This window comes from Nicotiana tabacum, chromosome 16 (assembly GCF_000715075.1).
Source record: "Nicotiana tabacum cultivar K326 chromosome 16, ASM71507v2, whole genome shotgun sequence".
NCBI classification, from domain to species: Eukaryota; Viridiplantae; Streptophyta; class Magnoliopsida; order Solanales; family Solanaceae; genus Nicotiana; species Nicotiana tabacum.
The window spans coordinates 107,706,680-107,724,445 of record NC_134095.1 but is presented as its reverse complement, the minus strand read 5'-3'; positions in this window follow the sequence as shown (position 1 = coordinate 107,724,445).

The following is a 17,766-nucleotide window of genomic DNA, read 5'->3' as shown; positions in this document are numbered from 1 at the left end:
TAGTTCAAAAAATTTTGGTTTTTTTTTTTTTTTTTTTTAGAACTTCACTTCCGGGTTTCAAAGAGGGTAATGAAAGAAAGGTAAATGGCTCAAAAGGTTAGCAAAGGATTTGAGTGTTTGGGTAGCGGGAATGAAAGCCTTCGTCCTCTCAACTGTGCAAAAACATCGTCAGAGCAAGTTCAAACATAGTATCTTTTTACTGCATCTGCATTCACGGCTGTGTCGGGATCTTTTCCTTCAATATCACCTAGATATAATGCTCCCCTGGGCAATATCTTCCTGATGATGTATGGACCTTTCCAATTAGGAGCAAATTTTCCTTTCGCTTCCTGGTGATGTGGAAGAATGCGCCTTAACACCAGTTGACCTACTTCAAAATTCCTGGGTCGCACTTTCTTGTTGTAAGCACGAGCCATTCTTTGTTGGTACAATTGCCCGTGACAAACCGCAGCCATTCGCTTTTCATCGATCAGCGTTAACTGTTCCAAACGAGTTTTGACCCACTCACTGTCTTCAATTTCAGCTTCAACAATGATCCGGAGAGAAGGGATTTCTACCTCTGCCGGTATTACAGCCTCGGTCCCGTAAACCAACAAGTATGGGGTTGCCCCTACTGAGGTGCGTACTGTAGTGCGATATCCAAGTAGGGCGAAAGGTAACTGCTCATTCCATTGTCTGGAACTCTGGGTTGTCTTCCTCAAAATCTTTTTGATGTTTTTGTTCGCTGCTTCAACAGCGCCGTTGGCTTTGGGCCGATAAGGAGTGGAATTCCTATGCGTTATTTTGAATTGTTCACACACATTCTCCATCAAATGACTATTCAGGTTTGCTGCATTATCTGTGATTATAGTTGCAGGAATACCGAAACGACAGATAAGATTTGAATGTATGAAATCCACCACGGCTTTCTTAGTGACTGATTTGAGAGTGACAGCCTCGACCCATTTTGTGAAGTAGTCGATAGCGACCAATATGAATCTGTGTCCATTTGAAGCTTTGGGCTCAATCGGACCAATGACATCCATACCCCAGGCAACAAATGGCCAAGGTGCAGACATGGGATGCAGTTCTGTGGGAGGTGCGTGAATCAGATCTCCATGCACCTGACATTGATGACACTTTCGAACGAAGCTGAAACAGTCCTTTTCCATGGTCATCCAATAATATCCGGCCCGCAAGATTTTCTTTGCCAAAACGTACCCGTTCATATGAGGTCCACACACCCCTGCATGTACTTCATGCATGATCCTGCCTGCTTCTTCGGTGTCAACACATCTTAATAAGTTGAGATCAGGGGTTCTTTTATACAATATCTCACCGCTCAAAAAGAATCCACTTGCCTGCCGCCTAATAGTTCTCTTCTGATCTCCAGTAGCATGTTCAGGGTATTCTTGTGTTTTCAAGAACCTCTTAACATCCTGGTACCATGGCTGGATACTTGGTCCTGCCTCGATGGCGTTGCAGTAACCATGTCTTTCCCTAATTTGGATTTCCAAGGGATCGATGTGGGCGTTGCCTGGATAAGGTAACATTGAAGCTAAAGTGGCAAGTGCATCGGCTAATTCATTGTGACATCGCGGGATATACCTGAACTCTACTGATCTGAACCGCTTGCTGAGATCCTCTACGTGCTGCCGGTAAGGAATAAGCTTGACATCTCGAGTTTCCCATTCACCCTGGGCTTGCCAGATAATCAAATCAGAATCCCCCATAATCAACAAATCCCCAACATCCTGATCAATCGCCATATTCATGCCCATAATGCAGGCTTCATATTCAGCTGTATTGTTCGTGCAAAAGAAACGAAGCCTAGCTGTAGCCGGATAATGTTGACCAGCAGGTGAGATCAAGATTGCCCCTATTCCTACACCTTTGGCATTTACGGCCCCATCAAAGAACATCTTCCAAACGTGAGCATTTTCCGAGACCACTTCTATGGTATTTATTTCTTCATCTGGAAAATAAGTACTCAATGGTTGGTATTCCTCATCAACCGGATTTTCGGCCAAATGATCTGCTAATGCCTGGGCTTTCATTGCCGTACGGGTGACATAGACTATGTCAAATTCAGTAAGCAAGATTTGCCACTTGGCCAGTCTTCCAGTAGGCATTGGTTTCTGAAATATATACTTCAAAGGATCCAGCCTGCTTATGAGGTAAGTAGTGTGAGTTTGAAGATAATGTCTCAATTTTTGGGCAACCCATGTTAAAGCACAACACGTTCTTTCCAACAGAGTGTACTTGGCCTCGTAGCCGGTAAATTTCTTGCTCAAGTAGTAGATCGTTTGCTCCTTCTTTCCGGTTATGTCATGTTGCCCGAGGACGCAACCGAAAGAATTTTCCAAGACTGTCAGATACAAGAATAGGGGTCTCTCTGGCTCTGGCGGGACCAAAACTGGGGGATTTAAAAGATATTCTTTGATCTTGTCAAAGGCTTCTTGACATTTAGCCGTCCATTTGATCACTGCATCCTTCTTTAATAGCTTAAATATGGGCTCACACGTGCTAGTTAGCTGGGCAATGAATCGACTGATATAGTTTAACCTGCCCAACAGACTCATCACGTCTTTCTTCGTTCTTGGGGGAGGTAGATCTCTGATAGATTTTATCTTTGTTGGATCTAACTCTATACCTCTCCTGCTTACTATGAAACCCAAAAGCTTGCCTGATGGGACTCCGAAGGCGCATTTGGCTGGGTTCAGCTTCAAGTCGTACTTTCTCAGTCTCTCGAAGAATTTCCTCAAGTCTTGGATATGATTGTCTCGAGTCCTGGACTTGATTATCACGTCATCCACATACACCTCTATTTCTTGATGCATCATGTCATGAAAAATGGCAGTCATGGCTCTCATGTAAGTTGCCCCAGCATTCTTCAGACCAAATGGCATAACCCGATAACAGTAAGTGCCCCATGGTGTAGTGAATGCAATCTTCTCAGCGTCTTCTTCATCCATCAACACCTGATGATATCCAGCGTAACAATCTACGAAAGACTGGATCTCATGTTTGGCGCAATTATCAACAAGGATGTGGATGTTGGGCAATGGGAAATTGTCTTTGGGACTTGCTCTGTTCAAATCTCGATAATCCACACAGACTCGAGTTTTCCCATCTTTTTTCGGCACTAGAACTACATTCGCTAACCACGTAGTGTACTGGATTACCCGAATTACTCCCGTTTTCAGCTGCTTGGTAATTTCTTCTTTAATCTTGTCACTGACATCAGTTTTGAACTTTTTTGCTTTTGTTGAACTGGAAGACAATCAGGGTGAATTGGCAATTTATGCACCACTAGATCAACGCTTAATCCTGGCATGTCATCGTATGACCAAGCAAACACATCTTTAAATTCAACAAGGAGTTGAACTATCGCGTTTCGCGTTCTCTCGTCCGTGTGAATGCTTATTTTGGTCTCTCGGATTTCTTCAGGAGTTCCCAAATTAACTGGTTCGGTGTCATTCAGATTCGGCTTAGGTTTGTTCTCAAAGTGTTCCAATTCTCGATTTATTTCTTTAAAAGCCTCTTCTTCGTCGTATTCCATTTCTTGGTTCATTATTTCGCAGTTAGATCGCATGTTTGAATCCGGGCATGAAGTCCGCAAGCATGTCATGTTATTTAAAGCCGCATTATTAGAACTGAAAGAAATAAAACAGAAAAATAAAAAAAAATCAGAGAGAATAAATAAGATAAAAGATGAAATATTTATTTTATTTCATTGAATTTTGAAGATAATAGGGTTTACATCAGAATTTAAGGACAGGAAACTAAAAGGAAATCATTCGAGTTACACCCCAAAATAACTCGTGATGCAGAAAAGGTGGCAAGACTGGTCTACCAGGATTCCCGCTTGATCGGAAACGGAGTAGCCTTCCAGTTTTGCAATTTGGCATCGGGCCCCATGTAAAGCACCTCAGCGGTGCTCGAGCCTTCTCCCGGCTGAACCATATGGGTTTCGTACATCATTTGCCTCATAACCTCACAGATTTCTTCAATTTCCTCGGTCGTGAAGGTCTCATCCTCTCTTTCTTCATTGTACTTGGGTTTGACGAATGTTTTGTAAAGATGGGGAATTGGCTGAGATAATACCCAACCATTGCTCTTCCGTTGGTTTGCCCACATCACGTCAGCTTTTTCGGCGTAAAAACCAATACCGAAGAACTTTTCGGCGGCAGGTAATGTGATAGGTTCGGTGATACCTTGCAATGATGCCCCGAGTCCCTTTCCCAGTTTATAACCATGCCTGATCATTTCCTTGGCAACCATAACTGACGCTTTTGAGAGAAAAGGTTGAGGGTAGGGGCTTCCTTCTTCGCATTGGTCTGCGACCACAACCTCGAAAACTTGATAGACTATGTGTTCACTACCCTCCTTAGCTTCGAGGCATGGAACCGACGGGTCTCGATAAATTGAATGCTCATCCTCTCCGTGGACTATAATCTCTTGATTTTCATGTACAAATTTTACCATCTGGTGGAGAGTAGAAGGTATGGCTTCCGTCGCATGAATCCAGGGCCTTCCTAGAAGGAAATTGTAAGAAGTATCCATATCTAGGACCTGAAAGGTCACCTCAAAATCCACAGGTCCAATAGTCAAAATCAAATCGATATCGCCTAGGGTGTCCCTTTTGATGCCGTCAAAGGCACGAACACATACGTTGTTGGGCCTGATTCTCCCTGTTTCGATCTCCATTCTTTGCAGAGTCGAAAGGGGACAGATATCCACTCCGGACCCGCCATCCAGCATGACCCTCTTCACATAGTACCCTTCACATTTAACTGTTAGGTGGAGGGCCTTGTTGTGAGCGGCCCCTTCCGGGGGCAGATCATTTTTGCTGAAGGAAATTTGATTGATCATGAAAAATCTTTCTGCCATCCTCTCTAGCTGTTCCACGGTAGTTTCAATTGGGACGTAAGCTTCATTGAGGGTCTTGATTAACACTTTTTGATGCTCAGTTGAATTCATCAATAGAGACCACAACGAGACCTGAGCGGGAGAGTTTCGGAGTTGATCAATTATCTCGTAGTCTGCAGTTTTCATTTTCCTGAAAAACTCTTCCGCTTCCTCGGCGCTAACCGGTTTCTTGAGTGGGAAACGCTTCTTTGTAGAATCATTCAACTCCTCCAAGTTGAGGTATTTCTCAGTTGGGTTAGTTTCATTCACTTCTCCCAGGATTTCTTTTCCTTTGTAGGTTACTACTGCCTTGTTATAATTCCATGGGACGGTAGTAGGATCCGTCATGGGCCTCTGCGGCGCGCGTCCAATAATCACGGGCTCATTCAGCCTTGGTGAAATTATTGGCCCCCGTTCCGCATAGGTCCCTTTGGGCACATACATCTTAGATCCTTTGTTCAGCTCAAACCTTCTTGGAGGGCTCAATGTCACTTGTCCTTTCTTCGAACCTCGGGGGACATAAAGGACAGTATCTTTCGAGGGTACTACCTCAATTTTTGTTTTCACTGCTTTTTCTGTGTTTTGAGGGGGGTTTTTACTCTTCTTTTCCACCTTTTCTTGCTTTGCATACGTCTTGGGCTCTTTCTCAAAGTCGGCGATTGCAATGCTGGCTTTCAAGACAGTATCAAACTCTTTATCTTCGCAGATCATCCCAATAATCGGTCCATTATTGTGAGCCAGTAACGGATTGGTGGTCACATTAGGAATGTCTTCGTCCTTTAACACTATTCGCTTTTGTTCTATGAGGTTTTCAACAACCCTTTTCAAAGTCCAACAGCTCTTAGTGTCATGTCCTTCCACTCCAGAATGATAGGCACATCGGGCACCAGGTTGGTAAGAGGGTGACTCTGGGTTTTCCCTATTTGGGGGTACGGGTTGTAACAAACCTATTTGGACCAATTTGGGGAAAAGGTTGGAATATGATTCACCAATAGGTGTGAAGTCCATTTTCCTGGGCGTCTCTCGAGTGTGGGCATTGTAGGGGAGATTATTTTGTAGAGGTCGGGGATTATACTGAGCTTGGTGAGGAGGTTGATTTCTTGGAAATTGAGCTCGTTTTTGGTAAAATTGTTGTTGTGGCCTAATATATGGTTGTGCATTCATTACTGTGTAGGGCTGAAGGTTCATAGCATAGGCCGCATCTTGATGGGGGTAGTAGTGTTGCGGGGGTCTTTCAGAGAAATGAAATCTGGACGGATGGGGTTTTCTTACACTCGAAGTTGCCATTGTTGCTTCTTCCTTTTTCTTTCGGTTTGCTCCTCCTCCATACCCGCCTTGGATTGCTTGGGAGGTGGCCCTTATAGCAGACTGACTCAAGATTCGCCCTGTTTTTAAACCATTTTCCACCATTTCACCGATTTTGATGGCTTCAGCAAACGGCTTTCCCATTGCAGACATCATGTTTTGATAATAATCAACCTCTTGAGCTTGAAGGAAAACGCTGACCATTTCTGTTTCATCCATGGGAGGTTTGACTCTGGATGCTTGTTCGCGCCATTTGACAGCATATTCTCGGAAGCTCTCCGAAGGTTTCTTCTTTAGATTTGACAATGAATTCCTGTCGGGGGCAATGTCGATGTTATATTGAAACTGCCTGACAAAATCCCTAGCCAAGTCGTCCCAAATGTGCCAACGAGATACTTCCTGATCCGTATACCATTCAGAAGCAATACCAGTCAAAGTTTCTCCAAAGTAAGCCATAAGAAGTTCTTCTTTTCCGCCCGCTCCCCGCAACTGGTTGCAGTACCTTTTGAGGTGGGCTATGGGGTCCCCATGCCTGTCATATTTCTCAAACTTTGGGGTTTTGAAACCCGAGGGCAGATGTACGTGTGGGAACATGCATAGGTCAGCGTAAGATACGCTTTTTTGCCCGCTCAGACCCTGTATATTTTTGAGAGTTTGCTCCATGCTTCTCATTTTTCTGGTCATTTCCTCTTGTTCAGGCGTTTTCTCAGCTTTCTCCTGTCCTGCGATAAACTCGTACCGAGACGGCTGAGGGTAAGCATTGGTAGTGAACTGACTAGGTTCCAATGGAAGAGGTGGTTCTTGAAATGTGAAGGATGATGAATCGAAGTTAGGCCTGGGTAAGACAGGTTGTGCCGTGGATGAACAAGGTGGAGCGGTGAATATGTTTGAAACCGCTCCGGAAGCTAATACCTGGGGGCGAGACTCAGAAGGTGTTCCAGTAAAGTAGGTTGAGATGGTAGGAAATCCCAATGGGGTATTTGGATAATTGGTGGGGATGTTGGAGGTCCCACTTGCCCTAGGAAAAAGCTCAGGGAATCCAGGGATTGCACTTGGTGGCTCTTTTCCATTGGCCCAGGCATCCCACATTTCCATCATGCGGAGATGCAGAATCCTATTTTCCTCGACAGTTGATGACTCAGAAGTTGGGATGACTGAGATTGAACTTTCCTCCGAAATAGGAATCGTTGGCAGAGGAATTTCTGAAGACATTTCGACATTTCCCTTCGACCTTGTGAAATATGTATGAGCAATTCCTCTTGATTTAGCGAAGGGTGGTTGAACGTTTCCTTTTGATCTCGTGAAGTATGTATGAGAGGCCAGATTACCACAAAACCAAACCACTTTTCTAGGAACCTGAACTTATCAGCAAACAAGACGGTTAGTGTAAAACAAATAACAGACAGGTAATCTCACATTGGGGTGTGATGCACCTATACAGTCAGGGGAGTTTCTACATGCTTGCAACAAAGACATGTGTCATTCCGGCTTCTCCTTAGGCTTTTCTTTTATTTATCACCATTTTTCTTTCTTTGCTTTTTTTTTATTTTATTTTATTATTTGCAGTTAAAAATGTGACCGGATCCGATGAGGATTGCCTAAGTATCACGATGCCGCGTGAATCAGATCTTGCGTAGTTCGGAATAGAGGAGTGTAAAAGAAGCATACATTTTATTACTTGAAGCAATCTATTACAACCAACATTTGAAAAAGGGGAAAATAAACAAACCTTGAAAACAAATGCAGACTCAAACAAACTAATGCACCCTGATGCGAAAAGACGGACAGAAGAGGCTAAGATACAGACTCGACCTATGAATACATCAAGGTTTCGAGAATTGGTGCCCGCGGGGCATCGTTCGGCCTCGCCGAGGTCTTAGGTGTGAGATCCCTTTCAAGTTGTTCCAGCTCATGCATGGTTTGCTTGACATACACCATCACTGCCGAGAGAACGGTAATGGTGGTCATGTTTTCACACCGTAGACATCTTTTGATGATAGCATAGGCAATGGTCCTGATCTTATACCTGGTTCGCCTCTTCTCTTTGAGTAAGTGCTCTATTTGATTATTACGGGCTGTCATAACCCGAGAATCCTGGAGGCATTGATTTTTCCACTGCCGAATTTCTACTTCCATCTGGGCTAAAAGTTTGCGGCACTGTCTATTTTCAACTCCTAGGGTTCGGGTTTGCTCAAACGCTCTGTCCACCTTTTCCTTCAAATTGGCAATGGTTCGCTCGTGATCCCTTTCCAACTGCTGTAAGTGCCGATTATGTTTTTCTGTCCTTCTTGCCCAGTGTGCCTCGAGCCCTGCTATGGTATTTTCTGACTCAGTCCGGCGCTCCCCAATTTCCGTCCTTAGAGCTTTTATCAATCGTTCATCCGACCGACTCCTTTGCTGGTTATCAGCATCTAACCTCATTTGTTTTATCCGGGCCTTGAGCATCTCGTTTTCCTGAGCCAACCTGTTCTTTTCTCCCAGATCGGTAGCAACTTGCACGTTGTGCTCATATTTTAGACCTTCCACTTGTTGCTTCAACTTGCTGATTTCGGTACGATAACCTCTTTCTTTTGCCAACCAATCCCACTGCTTTTGCGATGACTCGGCGAAATTCAAGATGTGGGGTCTTTTAGCCGGCCTTTCGTGTTCGAGTTCTCTTCTGTACCATGCGAGGTAACCTGGCGCCATTTCACTTTTGGCCGGATCTTGCACACAAGTATCTGCTTTCAAATATTGACATTCGTTCCAGATCTGGCGGATTTTTGCTTCAGGAAATTGTCCGTCAGGGCTTATCTCAATTATTTGAGCACTAAGATCTTCCTCGTGTGGCACTATCTGATATCTTCCGAGTTGTCTCAAGACTCGGCAGGGCGCGTAAGGTTGAATGCTCTTAAGTCCCATCAGTAGGAAATGAGTTCTAGTTGCTGGCATATACATGATCTCATCAACAGGCAACCATCCCAGTGTCCACTGTATTTGGCTGGCAGTAAGAGCTTGAAAGAATGAAGTCCATGCCATAACTCCTTTGGGTAGACTGATCTCTTTGGTTCTCGTGTAAAACTCTTCTATGCAAGTCTTTTCCGGGGAACCATGGCTCAAAATTTTGGAACGATGGCAGAGGTGCTCGGTCATCCACATTTGTAGGAGCAAGTTACAACCTTCGAAGAAATTTCCCCCAGCTTTACAAGCTGTGAGAGCTCGAAAAATGTCAGATACCACCATAGGCGCGAGAGTACTGTCACTTTGTGTGAGCAAAGTACTGACGACCCCGGATATTTTCAGATCAATATTCCCATCTTTCCTCGGAAATACCATAAGGCCCAAAAATGTTATCATGAAAGCCACCCGTCTGTGCTTATCCCACTTCTGACGACTTCCTTTGCTGCATAGCTTGTTAATCGGATTGTTGAATCCTCCTACATGACCATACCTGTCGTATATGAAGCATGGATTACAGAAACCGGCGGCCAAATCTGGGTTATGGACCGTCCTGGGTATTTTTAGTGAGTCTAGAAATCGATGCACCGTGACAGCTCTTGGGGCGACCAGGTATCTTTGCCTTAATGGAAGTTCAGCATTTCTGATGTACCCAGCCATTTCCTCCAGAGTTGGGGTGAGTTCAAAATCGGAGAAGTGGAAAACATTGTGCGCTGGGTCCCAGTAAGTGACCAAAGCTCTTATGATATCTCCCCGAGGCTGGATTTCCAGTAAACCCGTGAGACCTTTCAGATATTTCTTGACTTCACCTTGTCCTTCAAGACCTAGATCATTCCACCATAGCCGTAACTTGACGGGGATTTTAGTCATTATCGAAAAGTGCTCATTTTGCATTGTGCTCATCCTGCACATTTATTAAGGTGATTATGCCAATGAAAAACTTTTATTAGACTCAAAAAGAAAAAAAAAACTATCTATTTTTATTTTTTTTAAAAAAGATTTTGTTTTCAAAATAATGGACTCGGTTTTCAAATGCGGCCTTTTCGTACTTCGGGAACGAAGATTTTAAGGCTGTGAGGATCAACCGGTCAAAAATAAAAACGATGACCAAAGATGACCGTTTATGCAATGTCAGCCTTCCGCCGTCCCTTTCGGGAACATTCGGCTATTTTTGACAACAAAACATCACTTGATTTTTTTTTAGAATGGTGACACGACATTGGGAACATGGCCTCACAGAGCCTCGGGGACGAGGATTCCGAGGCTGTCAGGCAAATTGGTCAAAGTTCAAAATGACAAAAAATGGCTGTTTGTGCAAAGTCAGCCTTCCGGCGTCCCTTTCGGGAATATTCGGCTATTCTTGACAAAACAGCATCACCCTACTCATTTATGATGAAGTTAAAAAAAAAATTCTGACATTTTGGCTATTTCTGAAAAAGGGAAGGTTGGACCCGATGAGGGTTGCCTACGTATCTCACACCCTGTGAGAATCAAACCGGCGTAGTTCGGTCAATCAGGCGTAGAGTACAAATAAACTAAACTCCTTCTGACTACAATCTTTTAAAGGAAAAAAAATATTTTTCTGGATTTTTTTTTTTTTAAAAAAAGGAAATATTTATGAATTTTAAACTTCTTTTCACCCTTTTTTTATTCGATTTTTTTTTTAAAATGGAACAAATATCCCTCTTTCTTTTTTTTTTCTTTTTTTTTTCAGTTTTGATTTTTCTCCCTTTTTTTACTTTTAGATAAATACCCGTTTTTGGATTTTGAAAGTGATTAAAAGGAAATTTTTGTTTTTTTTTTGTTTTTGTTTTTGTTTTTATATATCAAACTAAAAGACAAATTTTGTTTTCACTTTGTTTTCTTTTTTTTTTTTAGAAAATTCCGGTGAGGTTTTGACACTACTAGGACATTGGTTTTATCTTTTCCAAAATAAGTAATTATCTCCCTACGCTGTTATTTTCTCTTTCCCTTTTTTTTTATTTTTTTTTTTAGAAACCGGTCAGCACGCAGATCTGAAGCAAATAAATGCGCCAACAAACGGGATGTAGCAGGATGGTCTTTTCATTTCAGGTTGCCTGTCCTAGACGGACCCAACCCCTGTGTTGAGTCCCCTACGTCAAATGCAACATGATGCAAATAAGCGTTCCTACTAGGGATCCGGCATGAGGTTTCGTTATACTAGGTTTATAACCTGGGTATGTGTTCTAGACTGTGTACTCGAGCGGACAACTCGAGTCGAGGAGGGGGCTACGTACCAGGGACCCGCGAGATCGTCCGGCTTTGTAACTTGTCCGGCCTCTTTCTTATTTCAGGTATTGACACTAACAGAATGGGGAGTCTCGACCAGCGAGTTTCTCCCCGGAGGTAAGAAGAGAGGGGTTTCGGCACAGTTTATATACAGTTCAAATAATGTCAAAGCGTTAAAAGACAACATTTAGCACGTTATGCCAAAATATGTAATAAAGATCAGATGATAAAGCCAAATATAACAATTATTCTAAGCTCGAATTCTTGAACCCTGAACCAGTGGTTTTGGGTTAAGTTCCCCAGCAGAGTCGCCAGAGCTGTCACACCTCCTTTTAACGCGCCTGCCCCGAAGGGTTGAATGCGCGAGGGAGTTTTTTCCAATTTAAGTGACAATATTCGAAATGGGATTATTTATTAAATCAGAGTCGCCACTTGGGAAAGGTTTGGCTTTTGGTGTCCCAAGTCACCGGTTTATCTTGAATCCCAAATCGAGGAAAATATTCGACTTTCCAAATGAAGTCTGCGAACCAGAAATTCTAAGTAAGGAATTCTGTTGACCCGAGGGAAGGTGTTAGGCACCCTCGAATCCCGTGGTTCTAGCACGGTCGCTTAAATTGTTATAATGGCTAGATATCTGATTTATTACATGTTATTACTTATGTGCTTTCATTAAGTTTAAAAACCGCTTTTATTATTATTTATTTTTTATGGAATTGCAACATTGTAAAAATGCATTTCGAACCATGTCACAATCAATGCGCCCATGGTTGTTAATACATTCCGACTCCGTTGAGATTTGGATTTGGGTCACATAAATGCGCACCCGAATTTAAGAAGGTAAGATTATTAAAATGCACGCCTGAAGCAATTATCGTATTATTATTTCTGGGTAAGGCCGTGGAATTTTGCTAAACGGCTCATCCCGAAGTCTAAGTAATTTTAATTAAACATTTATCGAGGGCCCCGCAATTTGTGTGTTTTATTTGGCGAGGCTCATCTCATTTATTTTTATTAGGATAATCCTAAAGTGCCTACATTTTCTATTAAAATTGTCTCTACAAAAATGAAAGAGAAAAGGTCTTAATTTATTTACATGCTTGAGTTATTATAGTTGAGTTTCGAATATGATTCGTAAATTCTGAAAAAATGATACAAGCAAGGCAGTCCGTTGCCAGTACGGGCACAGGCTCACGTATTACTACCTAATTATATTATACTAGGCATGTTCTCAGTTTGTCAAATTAAAAAAAAAACTTGGCAATCTAATTTTAATCTAAAACAATTATATGCTGGAATTAATCAATATTATTTACCTAAACAATTTTCTTACAAGTTCCGAAATGGTCTGTTCATTTGATTTTTAACTTAGACGGAGTTACTACACCATTTAATTATTTTTAAGCAATATATAGATAGTTCATCCGTTAAGCTATCTTTGGATGTTCCACTATATATACATTAAATAGCTACATGATTCCGATTTTTGTAAGCTAAATAATTTATATATACAAATAAAATTAAGAATATAATTCAAAATAAATTTAGAACTTCAATTCTTCATTTTTCGTATTCATGCTTCCTGTTTCAGTTTACAACAATCAGCGTGTCAGTTGTGTACCTGATATTGGAAGCAAAAGAAAAGTGAGAGATCAGCAGAAATTCAGTAGCATACAACAACAGCAATCCCAGCAACTAGTAACAACCAGCGACGAGAAACTTAGTGACAGATTTTAAAATCAAGACAAAATCCGGAAACAACAACAACCAACGGACAGAAGCAAAGGGAAACTTTTCAGATTTTTGAAAGACTAGTTAGTGTTTAACCCTTAATTTTTCAATCCGTATCTCAGAATATTTGGACTATATATCAGGTGTATATTCTTCTTCTTTTGAATTTCCAGAATGTTTTTCTTTTTGTTTTTCTAAAGTCTTAGTATTTTTTTTTTCGGAATTTTCTCTCTTCTCTTTTTTTCTCCCTAAATCTGATTCAAGACCTCTCTATATATCCCCCAACCCATAAATCTTTTAATCAATTAAAATCAACCCATTTTCTCTACCAAACCCATTATCTTCCCACTCATCCCCATTACATTAAATAAACATATCACACCACCCCATTATATTTTGTCCCCCATGCCTAACATAAAATAATGCAAGATTCCCCCTTTAAATTAAATCTTGTCCCCCCTTTATATTAAACAAATATATCACAATCCACCCCATTTCATTTGTCCCCCATGCTTCATATAAACAAAATACAAAATGTACAATTCCTAAACTACCCCTCTGACCCTATTACAAATTACTATTTTACCCCCGAAAGTACTATGAATTTACCAAACTACCCATCAGCTATAACACATCAATTAATCAAACTTAACCAAAATATAGACAATATGATCAATTTCTAACAATGTTCAAACAACAATATGAACACGGATGAACATCATAACAACAATATCACATGAACACGATTTTAACAACATTTCAACAACAAATCACATGAACACAAATTGAACAACAAAGAACAACTAAAATTTGACTGAACAATATTTTAGCAACAAACAATCCTATTTTCGGATTCAACAACAACAACAAATAAAGTATGAAGATTTCTAAATTCAATCATATTGAACTTAAAATCAACTCTAACAACATTACAACAAACAATTCTTATATTAAACTTTAAATAAGATTATGAGAACAATTCAAGAAATAATCATAAATGGTAAACAAGAAATCAAACTATACAAAATTCGGATTCAAGATCATCCAAACAAAGTATGAACATGAATGAATCTATTTTAACACAACAAACATGACGGATTAAACGATTAAATCAATATATTCCTTTAACACAACTAAATTCTTTTTAGACAAATAACAAGATCGACGAATAAACAATTATGAACTTAAGCTTGAACTTAACAATATTAACAATTTCTAACAATACATAAACTCATGAAACAAATTGAAGAAATAGTTAATTAAATTTCAATTTGAATCTAACAAACATCAAACTAACAAATATTCATTTAGACAATAATACAAACATGAAATGAATATGAAAACAACTAATTAAACTTCTATTTTGAAATCTGAAAATTAATTCAATCAAACACATGAACACATTAGAAAATTATTTCAATGATGAACAACGAACAAGACAAGAATTGAATCATTTAACGAGTTTGGATTCGGAAAATATCAAAAAAAAATATGGACAAAATAAAACTTAGAACAACTAACCGTAAATGACCAACGACGAACATCGAATGAACTCTAAATGAAACCAACGAAACTTTGACATAACGAAGAAGACGAAGCAAGAGCCGAAGCATGGAATCGTGAAGCAGCAGCGCCGGCAGCAACAACGACGACCCAGCTCCGGCGAACCAACAACGGTAGCAGCAGCACGATGGAGGAGACATACCCAGCTGCCACGACGAGGCAGGAGAAGCAGCAGCGCCAGTGGTGTTTGATCGATGAAGTAGCAGCTGCGCCGGTGGGGTTTGATCGATGAAGTAGCAGCTGCGCCGGTGGGGTTTGGACGATGAAGCAGCAGAAGTTGACGCGGAATCAGCTACCATGGAAGCGAGCGGTCGACGAAGGCAATGGCGGACTGCTTGTTGGAGCTGGGCAGCCATGGATGCGAGCTCAAGCTCGAGCTTGACGAAAGACGAAGAAGATGAAGTGACGACGCAGAGATAGCTACGCGGACAGCAGTAGCTATGGTTCTTGGGATCGTTTGGTCATGACGAACTGTTTGTTGATGGTGTTTGGACGAGAGGGAGTGGGGTCAAAGGCAGCCATGGTTGTGCTTTGGAGTTTTGAGGAAGAAGAAGAAGAATAGGGGGGGGGGGCGGATGCTTTAGGCATTTTTAGGGTTTTCTTACTTTTTTTTTGTTTTATTTTGTTTGTACAATAATAGGGGTGTTGGTTTATGGACTGGGTCGACCCAGTTCGAAATGGACTGGGTCATAGGGAAGGTTGGGCCATTTTTTGGGCTTGTGGCTTGAAATCGAAGAAGAGGCTCAATTCCTACTTTCTTTATATTTTCGCTCTCTTTTCTTCTTTTATTTTCTAAAACTAAATTATAAAAATACTTAAACTATTATTAAGAACTAAATTAAGTCATAAAAGCGCAAATTAACTCCCAATATCAATTAACGCACAATTAAATAATAATTAAGCATAAAATTGTATATTTGAACATTAAATGCTAAAAATGCAAACGATGCCTATTTTCGTAATAATTTTTTTTAAATTTTTGTAAAACATATCTAATTATTAACAATTGTGGAATTAAATCCTATATGCAAAATGCGACATATTTTTGTATTTTATTAATTTAGCAAATAAACACGCACAGACAAATACAAATAATTATTCAAAATATCACAAAATTGCACACCAAAGAAAAAATCATTTTATTTTTTTTATTTTTATTTTTGGGAGTAATTCTCATATAGGGCAAAAATCACGTGCTTACAGTGACAAGTGGCAACTTTTGGTTTTGAAGAAACCATTTCAGTTTCGAAGAAGTATGAAACATTATGAACCAATAATTCTCTTTATTTTATTGGCTAGAAACATAATTTCACTCTTCGCTGTAGAAATGAATCGAAGAGGCACTTTTTGACCGTACATTGGTGTAGCAAAGTAAGGATTATATATTCTGACAAGAACATTATTTGGTAGAACCGTTGGTTCACTTATATGAATAAGGTCCTCTTCGTCGAATTTGATGCTTGTTGACTCACATGACTTACCATTAAATTGAACTTCCTCCCTACACCTATGTTATTACAGTGACGAAGATATTTGTTCATTTCAGTTAACTCATGAATGGAATCGCCGTATATCATGGAGTTAATTGTTCAAGTATCTTTTCTTTTCCAGTGGGAATTTGATTGGCCTTCTCCACAATTTCTTGCACAGAAAGGTGGTGATTCTATATAGAGGTTCTGAAATTTTCATAAGTGTTATTGAATATTTAGATGATTGTATAAACCTATACAAAAGCGATATATTGACCAAGGAAGTTGGAGAATCTGATTTCTACTAAAAAGAAAGTTCAAATAGGAATAGGACGCAAAGCTCTTATGTACCTCTATATGATGGCTTCAGAGTTAGCTTACGAAAATGAAAAGATTCCACATCTCAACATATGGATTACTGTACTAGAATATTGGATAGTCAAAGAGATGACATCAAAAAATTTAAAGTGAACAAGAAGAATGCGGCAAAATTGGGTTCTATTTCTTCTCTTTTTTACATATTTTTAATCATCCTCCATTTTTTGTAATTATGAAGAAAAGAAGCACATGTTAGGATAGTAGATATCTCATATATGCTGTCGTCGATCTACTGAATGATGTATTGTCATCGATCGCATACTCATTCTAAAGGTATAAACATAAAGTTGTGTGGTCATGGTATTGTGTGATATTGTCAGTGCTTTAAAATACTTATGACAATTCCAATGGCTAGAATTATGTTGTTGGCCTGGCTTGAAAATTAAATGAAGTTGGTCTTATTAACAGAGATCAAATATGGTGGCAATCTCTATCTCATGAAATGTTTTCGCAAAAATGGGGAATATAATCTAAATAATTTTCTCAATAATTTATTTCATAGCATGCAAAAGTATAATAGCACTATTCAATAAAAAGAAGAAGAAAATGGTTACAACTTCTCATAACTTGTCAGAGAGATGATTTATGTTGCAAATCCAATGTGCGCTGATCTTGAGATTCATGCTAAATATAAGGATGACATTTTAGTATGCTTATCTCGCAGCCTAATAAAAAAAATCAAAAAGCTATCATAACTATGTTAAAAAGATTATGGTTATTTCAAATTGATGGATGATAAATATTTTTTTTGGAAGAATCATATCTGTACTTGAAACTTGATTTATTATTTTGGGATCATGAGATTAAACAATATTTATACTTTTAAATTATTCTAAAATTGATGACCTTTTCTGAATTTGGTGCCTCTTGAGAGAGAAGCACAATAGCTCCTTTTGTCCCAATTTATGCGATACACATTTTATACATAGAAATAATATTACTTCAAACAATTTATTTTACCCTTAATTAAATAATTTATAGCCACACAGATATTTATGGTTTATTTAAACCACAAGTTTTAAAAAAAAATCTTTCCTTTTGAAACTCCATGCTCAGTTAAAGTGCATCACATATATTATGAAGGAAAGAATCATATTTGGCATTACTTGAATTTAATGTTTATGTGTAAGATTCATATTATAGGTTAAAGATGAGCCACCATATTCGTCTTGCCAATGCTACAAGAGAGTAAATATTAATAACTCACTTTTCTTGTCAAGATTGATAGGAAAAGCGAGAACATAAA